Genomic DNA, 11,064 nt, shown 5'->3' on the forward strand with positions numbered 1-11,064 from the left:
CACTGCCCCGTGTCCTAACTCACACCCAGTCCCGTTCACCCATCACCCCCTGTGCTCACTGCCCCGTGTCCTAACTCACACCCAGTCCCGTTCACCCATCACCCCCTGTGCTCACTGCTCCGTGTCCTAACTCACACCCAGTCCCGTTCACCCATCACCCCCTGTGCTCACTGCCCCGGTGTCCTAACTCACACCAGTCCCGTTCACCCATCACCCCCTGTGCTCGCTGCCCCGGGTCCTAACTCACACCAAGCCCCGTTCACCCATCACCCCCGTGCTCACTGCCCCGTGTCCTAACTCACACCCAATCCCGTTCACCCATCACCCCCTGTGCTCACTGCTCCGTGTCCTAACTCACACCCAGTCCCGTTCACCCATCACCCCCTGTGCTCACTGCCCCGGTGTCCTAACTCACACCAGTCCCGTTCACCCATCACCCTGTGCTCACTGCCCCGTGTCCTAACTCACACCCAGTCCCGTTCACCCATCACCCCCGTGCTCACTGCCCAGTGTCCTAACTCACACCCAGTCCCGTTCACCCATCACCCCCTGTGCTCACTGCTCCGTGTCCTAACTCACACCCAGTCCCGTTCACCCATCACCCCCTGTGCTCACTGCCCCGGTGTCCTAACTCACACCAGTCCCGTTCACCCATCACCCCCTGTGCTCACTGCCCCGGTGTCCTAACTCACACCAGTCCCGTTCACCCATCACCCTGTGCTCACTGCTCCGTGTCCTAACTCACACCCAGTCCCGTTCACCCATCACCCCCTGTGCTCACTGCCCCGGTGTCCTAACTCACACCCAGTCCCGTTCACCCATCACCCCCTGTGCTCACTGCTCCGTGTCCTAACTCACACCCAGTCCCGTTCACCCATCACCCCCTGTGCTCACTGCCCCGTGTCCTAACTCACACCCAGTCCCGTTCACCCATCACCCCCTGTGCTCACTGCTCCGTGTCCTAACTCACACCCAGTCCCGTTCACCCATCACCCCCTGTGCTCACTGCCCCGGTGTCCTAACTCACACCAGTCCCGTTCACCCATCACCCTGTGCTCACTGCCCCGTGTCCTAACTCACACCGAGCCCCGTTCACCCATCACCCCGTGCTCACTGCCCGTGTCCTAACTCACGCCAAGCCCCATTCACCCATCACCCTGCGCTCGCTGCCCGTGTCCTAACTCACACCAAGCCCCGTTCACCCATTACCGTGCTCACTGCCCCGTGTCCTAACTTACACCCAGTCCCATTCACCCATCACCCCCTGTGCTCACTGCCCCGTGTCCTGACTCACACCAAGCCCCGTTCACCCATCACCCCGTGCTCACTGCCGTGTCCTAACTCACACCCAGTCCCGTTCGCCCATCACCCCGTGCTCACTGCCCCGTGTCCTAACTCACACCCAGTCCCGTTCACCCATCACCCCGTGCTCACTGCCCCGTGTGCTAACTCACACCGAGCCCCGTTCACCCATCACCTCGTGCTCACTGCCCCGTGTCCTAACTCACACCCAGTCCCGTTCACCCATCACCCACTGTGCTCACTGCCCCGTGTGCTAACTCACACCGAGCCCCGTTCACCCATCACCTCGTGCTCACTGCCCCGTGTCCTAACTCGCACCAAGTCCCGTTCACCCATCGCCCCGTGCTCACTGCCCGTGTCCTAACTCGCACCGAGCCCCGTTCACCCATCACCCCGTGCTCACTGCCCCGTGTCCTAACTCGCACCCAGTCCCGTTCACCCATCACCCTGTGCTCACTGCCCGTGTCCTAACTCACACCCAGTCCCGTTCACCCATCACCCCGTGCTCACTGCCCGTGACCTAACTCACACCCAGTGCCGTTCACCCATCACCCCGTGCTCACTGCCCGTGTCCTAACTCACACCGAGCCCCGTTCACCCATCACCCTGTGCTCACTGCCCCGTGTCCTAACTCACACCAAGCCCCGTTCACCCATCACCCACTGTGCTCACTGCCCCGTGTCCTAACTCACACCCAGTCCCGTTCACCCATCACCCGTGCTCACTGCCCCGTGTCCTAACTCTCACCAATCCCGTTCACCCATCACCCCGTGCTCACTGCCCGTGTCCTAACTCACACCAAGCACCGTTCACCCATCACCCTCTGTGCTCACTGCCCCGTGTCCTAACTCACACCCAGTCCCGTTCACCCATCACCCCGTGCTCGCTGCCCGTGTCCTAACTCACACCCAGTCCCGTTCACCCATCACCCCGTGCTCACTGCCCGTGTCCTAACTCGCACCGAGCCCCGTTCACCCATCACCCCGTGCTCACTGCCCCGTGTCCTAACTCGCACCCAGTCCCGTTCACCCATCACCCCGTGCTCACTGCCCCGTGTCCTAACTCACACCGAGCCCCGTTCACCCATCACCCTGTGCTCACTGCCCGTGTCCTAACTCACACCCAGTCCCGTTCACCCATCACCCTGTGCTCACTACCCGTGTCCTAACTCACACCAAGCCCCGTTCACCCATCACCCTGTGCTCGCTGCCCCGTGTCCTAACTCACACCCAGTCCCGTTCACCCATCACCCCGTGCTCACTGCCCCGTGTCCGAACTCACACCCAGTCCCATTCACCCATCACCCCGTGCTCACTGCCCCGTGTCCTAACTCGCACCCAGTACCGTTCACCCATCACCCCCAGTGCTCACTGCCCCGTGTCTTAACTCACACCCAGTCCCGTTCACCCATCACCCCCTGCGCTCACTGCCCCGTGTCCTAACTCACACCGAGCCCCGTTCACCCATCACCCCGTGCTCGCTGCCCCGTGTCCTAACTCACACCCAGTCCCGTTCGCCCATCACCGCCTGTGCTCACTGCCCCGTGTCCTAACTCACACCAAGTCCCGTTCACCCATCACCCCGTGCTCACTGCCCCGTGTCCTAACTCACACCCAGTCCCGTTCACCCATCACCCACTGTGCTCACTGCCCCGGTGTCCTAACTCACACCCAGTCCCGTTCACCCATCACCCTGTGCTCACTGCCCGTGTCCTAACTCACACCGAGCCCCGTTCACCCATCACCCTGTGCTCACTGCCCCGTGTCCTAACTCACACCGAGCCCCGTTCACCCATCACCCCGTGCTCGCTGCCCGTGTCCTAACTCACGCCAAGCCCCATTCACCCATTACCGTGCTCACTGCCCCGTGTCCTAACTTACACCCAGTCCCGTTCACCCATCACCCCGTGCTCACTGCCCTGTGTCCTAACTCACACCCAGTCCCGTTCACCCATCACCCCGTGCTCACTGCCCCGTGTGCTAACTCACACCGAGCCCCGTTCACCCATCACCTCGTGCTCACTGCCCCGTGTCCTAACTCGCACCAAGTCCTGTTCACCCATCACCCCGTGCTCACTGCCCGTGTCCTAACTCACACCCAGTCCCGTTCACCCATCACCCCGTGCTCACTGCCCGTGTCCTAACTCACACCCAGTCCCGTTCACCCATCACCCCGTGCTCACTGCCCCGTGTCCTAACTCACACCCAGTCCCGTTCACCCATCACCCGTGCTCACTGCCCCGTATCCTAACTCACACCAAGTCCCGTTCACCCATCACCCCGTGCTCACTGCCCCGTGTCCTAACTCACACCCAGTCCCGTTCACCCATCACCCGTGCTCACTGCCCCGTATCCTAACTCACACCAAGTCCCGTTCACCCATCACCCCCTGTGCTCACTGCCCCGTGTCCTAACTCACACCCAGTCCCGCTCACCCATCACCCCCTGTGCTCACTGCCCCGTGTCCTAACTCACACCCAGTCCCGTTCACCCATCACCCCGTGCTCACTGCCCGTGTCCTAACTCGCACCGAGCCCCGTTCACCCATCACCCCCTGTGCTCACTGCCCCGTGTCCTAACTCGCACCCAGTCCCGTTCACCCATCACCCCGTGCTCACTGCCCCGTGTCCTAACTCACACCCAGTCCCGTTCACCCATCACCCCCTGTGCTCACTGCCCCGTGTCCGAACTCACACCCAGTCCCGTTCACCCATCACCCTGTGCTCACTGCCCCGCGTCCTAACTCGCACCAAGTCCCGTTCACCCATCACCCCCTGTGCTCACTGCCCGGTGTCCTAACTCGCACCCAGTCCCGTTCACCCATCGCCCCGTGCTCACTGCCCGTGTCCTAACTCACACCAAGCCCCGTTCACCCATCACCCTGTGCTCGCTGCCCCGTGTCCTAACTCACACCCAGTCCCGTTCACCCATCACCCCGTGCTCACTGCCCCGTATCCTAGCTCACACCAAGCCCCTTTCACCCAACGCCCTGTGCTCACTGCCCCGTGTCCGAACTCACACCCAGTCCCATTCACCCATCACCCCGTGCTCACTGCCCCGTGTCTTAACTCACACCCAGTCCCGTTCACCCATCACCCTGTGCTCACTGCCCCGTGTCCTAACTCAGACCGAGCCCCGTTCACCCATCACCCCGTGCTCACTGCCCCGTGTCCTAACTCACACCCAGTCCCGTTCACCCATCACCCCCTGTGCTCACTGCCCCGTGTCCTAACTCACACCCAGTCCCGTTCACCCATCACCCTGTGCTCACTGCCCGTGTCCTAACTCACACCCAGTCCCATTCACCCATCACCCACTGTGCTCACTGCCCCGTGTCCTAACTCGCACCAAGTCCCGTTCACCCATCACCCCTGTGCTCACTGCCCCGTGTCCTAACTCACACCGAGCCCCGTTCACCCATCACCCCGTGCTCGCTGCCCCGTGTCCTAACTTGCACCAAGTCCCGTTCAGCCATCACCCCCTGTGCTCACTGCCCCGTGTCCTAACTCACACCCAGTCCCGTTCACCCATCACCCTGTGCTCACTGCCCGTGTCCTAACTCACACCCAGTCCCGTTCACCCATCACCCCCTGTGCTCACTGCCCCGTGTCCTAACTCACACCCATTCCCGTTCACCCATCACCCCGTGCTCACTGCCCCGTGTCCTAACTCGCACCAAGTCCCGTTCACCCATCACCCCCTGTGCTCACTGCCCCGTGTCCTAACTCGCACCCAGTCCCGTTCACCCATCACCCCGTGCTCACTACCCCGTGTCCTAACTCACACCCAGTCCCGTTCACCCATCACCCCCTGTGCTCACTGCCCGTGTCCTAACTCGCACGCAGTCCCGTTCACCCATCACCCCGTGCTCACTGCCCGTGTCCCAACGCGCACCCAGTCCCGTTCACCCATCACCCCCTGTGCTCACTGCCCGTGTCCCAACTCACACCCAGTCCCGTTCACCCATCACCGCCTGTGCTCACTGCCCCGTGTCCTAACTCACACCCAGTCCCGTTCACCCATCACCCCCTGTGCTCACTGCCCCGTGTCCTAACTCACACCCAGTCCCGTTCATCCATCACTGCCCCGTGAGCTAACTCGCACCGAGTCCCGTTCACCCATCACCCCCTGTGCTCGCTGCCCCGTGTCCTAACTCACACCCGGTCCCGTTCACCCATCACCCCCTGTGCTCACTGCCCCGTGTCCTAACTCTCACCCGGTCCCGTTCACCCATCACCCCCTGTGCTCACTGCCCCGTGTCCTAACTCACACCCAGTCCCGTTCACCCATCACCCCGTGCTCACTGCCCCGTGTCCTAACTCACACCCAGTCCCGTTCACCCATCACCCTGTGCTCACTGCCCGTGTCCTAACTCACACCGTCTCGTTCACCCATCACCCCCTGTGCTCACTGCCCCGTGTCCTAACTCACACCCAGTCCCGTTCACCCATCACCCCGTGCTCACTGCCCCGTGTCCTAACTCACACCGAGTCCCGTTCACCCATCACCCTGTGCTCACTGCCCGTGTCCTAACTCACACCGAGTCCCGTTCACCCATCACCCCCTGTGCTCACTGCCCCGTGTCCTAACTCACACCCAGTCCCGTTCACCCATCACCCCCAGTGCTCACTGCCCCGTGTCCTAACTCACACCCAGTCCCGTTCACCCATCACCCCGTGCTCACTGCCCGTGTCCTAACTCACACCGAGCCCCGTTCACCCATCACCCTGTGCTCACTGCCCCGTGTCCTAACTCACACCAAGTCCCGTTCACACATCACCCCGTGCTCACTGCCCCGTGTCCTAACTCACACCCAGTCCCGTTCACCCATCACCCGTGCACACTGCCCCGTATCCTAACTCACACCAAGCCCCGTTCACCCATCACCCCTGTGCTCACTGCCCCGTGTCCTAACTCGCACCAAGTCCCGTTCACCCATCACCCCGTGCTCACTGCCCGTGTCCTAACTCACACCAAGCACCGTTCACCCATCACCCCCTGTGCTCACTGCCCCGTGTCCTAACTCACACCAAGTCCCGTTCACCCATCACCCCGTGCTCACTGCCCCGTGTCCTAACTCACACCCATTCCCGTTCACCCATCACCCCCAGTGCTCACTGCCCCGTGTCCTAACTCGCACCAAGTCCCGTTCACCCATCACCCCCTGTGCTCACTGCCCGTGTCCTAACTCACACCAAGCCCCGTTCACCCATCACCACGTGCTCACTGCCCCGTGTCCTAACTCACACCCAGTCCTGTTCACCCATCACCCTGTGCTCACTGCCCGTGTCCTAACTCACACCAAGCCCCGTTCACGCATCACCCTGTGCTCCCTGCCCCGTGTCCTAATTCACACCGAGCCCCGTTCACCCATCACCCTATGCTCGCTGCCCCGTGTCCTAACTCACACCGAGCCCCGTTCACCCATCACCCCGTGCTCGCTGCCCCGTGTCCTAACTCACACCAAGCCCCGTTCACCCTTCACCCCCTGTGCTCGCTGCCCAGGGTCCTAACTCTCACCCAGTCCCATTCACCCATCACCCCCCTGTGCTCACTGCCCCGTGTCCTAACTCACACCCAGTCTCGTTCACCCATCACCCCCTGTGCTCACTGCCCCATGTCCTAACTCACACCCAGTCCCGTTCACCCATCACCCTATGCTCGCTGCCCCGTGTCCTAACTCACACCGAGCCCCGTTCACCCATCACCCCGTGCTCACTGCCCCGTGTCCTAACTCACACCCAGTCCCGTTCACCCATCACCCCCTGTGCTCGCTGCCCCGTGTCCTAACTCACACCAAGCCCCGTTCACCCTTCACCCCTTGTGCTCACTGCCCCGTGTCCTAACTCACACCCAGTCCCGTTCACCCATCACCCCCTGTGCTCACTGCCCCGTGTCCGAACTCACACCCAGTCTCGTTCACCCATCACCCCCTGTGCTAACTGCCCCGTGTCCTAACTCACACCCAGTCCCGTTCACCCATCACCCCCTGTGCTCACTGCCCCGTGTCCTAACTCACACCAGTCCCGTTCACCCATCACCCTGTGCTCAGTGCCCGTGTCCTAACTCACACCGAGCCTCGTTCACCCATCAACCTGTGCTCACTGCCCGTGTCCTAACTCACGCCAAGCCCCATTCACCCATCACCCTGCGCTCGCTGCCCGTGTCCTAACTCACAACCAGTCCCATTCACCCATCACCCCCTGCGCTCGCTGCCCGTGTCCTAACTCACACCCAGTCCCGTTCACCCATCACCCCCTGTGCTCGCTGCCCCGTGTCCTAACTCACACCAAGCCCCGTTCACCCATCACCCCCTGTGCTCGCTGCCCCGGGTCCTAACTCACACCCAGTCCCATTCACCCATCACCCCCTGTGCTCACTGCCCCGTGTCCTAACTCACACCCAGTCCCGTTCACCCATCACCCCCTGTGCTCACTGCCCCGGTGTCCTAAATCACACCAGTCCCGTTCACCCATCACCCTGTGCTCACTGCCCGTGTCCTAACTCACACCAAGCCCCGTTCACCCATCACCCTGTGCTCACTGCCCCGTGTCCTAACTCACACCGAGCCCCGTTCACCCATCACCCCGTGCTCACTGCCCGTGTCCTAACTCACGCCAAGCCCCATTCACCCATCACCCTGCGCTCGCTGCCCATGTCCTAACTCACACCCAGTCCCATTCACCCATCACCCCCCTGCGCTCGCTGCCCGTGTCCTAACTCACACCCAGTCCCGTTCACCCATCACCGTGCTCACTGACCCGTGTCCTAACTTACACCCAGTCCCATTCACCCATCACCCCGTGCTCACTGCCCCGTGTGCTAACTCACACCGAGCCCCGTTCACCCATCACCTCATGCTCACTGCCCCGTGTCCTAACTCGCACCCAGTCCCGTTCACCCATCACCGTGCTCACTGACCCGTGTCCTAACTTACACCGAGTCCCATTCACCCATCACCCCCTGTGCTCACTGCCCCGTGTCCTAACTCACACCCAGTCCCGTTCACCTATCACCCCGTGCTCTCTGCCCCGTGTCCTAACTCGCACCCAGTCCCGTTCACCCATCAGCCCGTGCTCACTGCCCCGTGTCCTAGCTCACACCGAGCCCCGTTCACCCATCACCCTGTGCTCACTGCCCCGTGTCCTAACTCACACCCAGTCCCGTTCACCCATCACCCCTGTGCTCACTGCCCCGTGTCCTAACTCACACCCAGTCCGTTCACCCATCACCCCTATGCTCACTGCCCCGTGTCCTAACTCGCACCGAGTCCCGTTCACCCCATCACCCCGTGCTCACTGCCCCGTGTCCTAACTCACACCCAGTCCCGTTCACCCATCATCCCCTGTGCTCACTGCCCCGTGTCCTAACTCACACCCAGTCCCGTTCACCCATCACCCCCTGTGCTCACTGCCCCGTGTCCAAACTCACACCCAGTCCCGTTCACCCATCACCCTGTGCTCACTGCCCCGTGTCCTAACTCACACCCAGTCCCGTTCACCCATCACCCTGTGCTCACTGCCCCGCGTCCTAACTCGCACCAAGTCCCGTTCACCCATCACCCCCTGTGCTCACTGCCCCGTGTGCTAACTCGCACCCAGTCCCGTTCACCCATCACCCCCTGTGCTCACTGCCCGTGTTCTAACTCGCACCGAGCCCCGTTCACCCATCACCCTGTGCTCACTGCCCGTGTCCTAACTCACACCCAGTCCCGTTCATCCATCACCCTGTGCTCACTGCCCCGTGTCCTAACTCACACCAAGCCCCGTTCACCCATCACCCTGTGCTCGCTGCCCCGTGTCCTAACTCACACCCAGTCCCGTTCACCCATCACCCCGTGCTCACTGCCCCGTATCCTAACTCACACCAAGCCCCTTTCACCCAACGCCCTGTGCTCACTGCCCCGTGTCCGAACTCACACCCAGTCCCATTCACCCATCACCCCGTGCTCACTGCCCCGTGTCCTAACTCGCACCGAGTCCCGTTCACCCATCACCCCGTGCTCAGTGCCCCGTGTCCTAACTCACACCCAGTCCCGTTCACCCATCACCCCGTGCTCACTGCCCCGTGTCCTAACTCGCACCCAGTACCGTTCACCCATCACCCCCTGTGCTCACTGCCCTGTGTCCTAACTCACACCCAGTCCCGTTCACCCATCACCCTGTGCTCACTGCCCCGTGTCCTAACTCACACCCAGTCCCGTTCACCCATCACCCCCTGTGCTCACTGCCCCGTGTCCTAACTCACACCGAGCCCCGTTCACCCATCACCCCGTGCTCACTGCCCCGTGTCCTAACTCACACCCAGTCCCGTTCACCCATCACCCCCTGTGCTCACTGCCCCGTGTCCAAACTCACACCCAGTCCCGTTCACCCATCACCCTGTGCTCACTGCCCTTGTCCTAACTCACACCCAGTCCCATTCACCCATCACCCCCTGTGCTCACTGCCCCGTGTCCTAACTCACACCCAGTCCCGTTCACCCATCACCCCCTGTGCTCACTGCCCAGTGTCCTAACTCACACCCAGTCCCGTTCACCCATCACTGGCCCGTGAGCTAACTCGCACCGAGTCCCGTTCACCCATCACCCCCTGTGCTCGCTGCCCCGTGTCCTAACTCACACCCGGTCCCGTTCACCCATCACCCCCTGTGCTCACTGCCCCGTGTCCTAACTCGCACCCAGTCCCGTTCACACCATCACCCCCTGTGCTCACTGCCCCGTGTCCTAACTCACACCCAGTCCCGTTCACCCATCACCCCCTGTGCTCACTGCCCCGTGTCCTAACTCACACCCAGTCCCGTTCACCCATCACCCTGTGCTCACTGCCCGTGTCCTAACTCACACCCAGTCCCGTTCACCCATCACCCGTGCGCACTGCCCCGTATCCTAACTCACACCAAGCCCCGTTCACCCATCACCCACTGTGCTCACTGCCCCGTGTCCTAATTCACACCAGTCCCGTTCACACCATCACCCCGTGCTCACTGCCCCGTGTCCTAACTCGCACCAAGTCCCGTTCACCCATCACCCCGTGCTCACTGCCCGTGTCCTAACTCACACCAAGCACCGTTCACCCATCACCCCCTGTGCTCACTGCCCCGTGTCCTAACTCACACCCAGTCCCGTTCACCCATCACCCCCTGTGCTCACTGCCCCGTGTCCTAACTCACACCCATTCCCGTTCACCCCATCACCCCCTGTGCTCACTGCCCCGTGTCCTAACTCGCACCAAGTCCCGTTCACCCATCACCCCCTCTGCTCACTGCCCCGTGTCCTAATTCACACCGAGCCCCGTTCACCCATCACCCTATGCTCGCTGCCCCGTGTCCTAACTCACACTGAGCCCCGTTCACCCATCACCCCGTGCTCACTGCCCCGTGTCCTAACTCACACCCAGTCTCGTTCACCCATCACCCCCTGTGCTCGCTGCCCCGTGTCCTAACTCACACCAAGTCCCGTTCACCCATCACCCTGTGCTCACTGCCCGTGTCCTAACTCACACCGAGCCCCGTTCACCCATCAACCTGTGCTCACTGCCCCGTGTCCTAACTCACGCCAAGCCCCGTTCACACCATCACCCCGTGCTCGCTGCCCGTGTCCTAACTCACACCCAGTCCCGTTCACCCATCACCCCGTGCTCACTGCCCGTGTCCTAACTCGCACCGAGCCCCGTTCACCCATCACCCCCGTGCTCACTGCCCCGTGTCCTAACTCACGCCAAGCCCCGTTCACCCATCACCCCGTGCTCGCTGCCCGTGTCCT

Source organism: Somniosus microcephalus, unplaced genomic scaffold (genome assembly GCF_052327205.1).
Source record: "Somniosus microcephalus isolate GS21.2 unplaced genomic scaffold, FLI_Smic_1.0 unresolved_chr1, whole genome shotgun sequence".
In the NCBI taxonomy this organism is placed as follows: Eukaryota; Metazoa; Chordata; class Chondrichthyes; order Squaliformes; family Somniosidae; genus Somniosus; species Somniosus microcephalus.